The sequence below is a fragment of the Nematolebias whitei genome, chromosome 6, assembly GCF_014905685.2.
Source record: "Nematolebias whitei isolate Nwh7 chromosome 6, NemWhi1, whole genome shotgun sequence".
Taxonomy (NCBI): Eukaryota; Metazoa; Chordata; class Actinopteri; order Cyprinodontiformes; family Rivulidae; genus Nematolebias; species Nematolebias whitei.
Window position 1 is genome coordinate 11,490,321 of NC_056503.1, and position 1,734 is coordinate 11,492,054.

Here is a 1,734-nt window from a genome sequence, read left to right on the forward strand (position 1 = left end):
AACATGCATGTTAGGCTGATTGGTAACTCTAAATTGTCTCTAGGTGTGAGTGAGAGAGTGAATGGTTGTTTGTCTTGTTTGTCTCTGTGTGGCCCTGTGATGGACTTGCGACCCGTCCAGGGTGTACCCCGCCCCTCGCACAGTGATTGCTGGACATGGATGGGCACCAGCGACCCCCGTGACCCAAAATGGAATAAACGGGTAAAGATAATGGATGGATGGATGATTTTTTTTTAAATAATTAATTTGTGTGTTACTGCTGCAAATAAGTATTTGAACACCTGTGATAATCAATGTTAATATTTGGTACAGTAGCCTTTGTTTGCAGTTACAGAGGTCAAACGTTTCCTGTAGTTTTTCACCAGGTGTGCACACACTGCAGCAGGATTTTGGCCTATTCTTCCACACAGATCTTCTCTATATCAGCCAGGTTTCTGGGCTGTTGCTGAGAAACACGGAGTTTGAGCTCCCTCCAAAATATTTTTTATAGGGCTTAGGACTGGAGACTGGCTAGGCCACTCCAGAACCTTGATGTGCTTCTTACAGAGCCACTCCTTGGTTCTCCTGGCTGTGTGCTTCATGTCATTGTCATGTTGAAGACCCAGCCACAACCCATCTTCAATGCTCTAACTGAGGGAAGGAGGTTGTTCCCCAAAATCTCGCAATACATGGCCCCAGTCATCCTCTCCTTAATACAGTGCAGTCGTCCTGTCCCATGTGCAGAAAAACACCCCCAAAGCATGATGCTTCCACCCCCATGCTTCACAGTAGGGATGGTGTTTTTGGGATGGTACTCATCATTCTTCATCCTCCAAACACGTCGAGTGGAATTAAGACCAAAAAGTTCTATTTTGGTCTCATCTGACCACATAACTTTCTCCCATGACTCCTCTGGATCATCCAAATGGTCATGGGCAAACCTAAGATGGGCCTGGACGTGTGCTGATTTAACCAGGGGAAACTTCCGTGCCATGTATGATTTTATACTATGACGTCGTAGTGTATTACCCACAGTAACCTTGGAAACAGTGGTGCCAACTCTCTTCAGGTCATGGACCAGCTCCTCCCGTGTAGTTCTGGGCTGATTCCTCACCTTTCTTAGGATCACTGATACGCCACGAGATGAGATCTTGCATGGAGCCCCAGTCCGAGGTAGACTGACATTCATGTTTAGCTTCTTCCATTTTCTAATAATTGTTCCAACAGTTGATCTTTTTTCACCAAGCTGCTTGGCAATTGCCTCACAGCCCTTTGCAGTCTTGTGGAGGTCTACAATTTTATCTCTGGTGTCTTTGGACAGCTCTTTGGTCTTAGCCATGTTAGTAGTTGGAGTCTTTCTGATTGTGTGGCGTGGACAGGTGTCTATGCAGCTACCGACCTCAAACAGGTGCTTCTAATTTAGAATAATAAGTGGAGGTGGACTTTTTAGAGGTGGATTAACAGGTCTTTAAGGGCTAGAATTGTTGCTGATTGGCAGGTGTTCAAATACTTATTTGCAGCAGTAACACACAAATAAATTATTAAAAAGTCATACATTGTGATTGCTAGGTTTTTTTTTTATATACTATATCTCTCACAGTGGACATGCAGCCAAGATGAAAATTTCAGACCCCTCCATGATTCCTAAGTTGTAGAACTTGCAAAGTCGCAGGGTGTTCAAATACTTATTATTTATACATACATACATACAGACAGACAGACAGACAGACAGACAGACAGACAGACAGACAGACA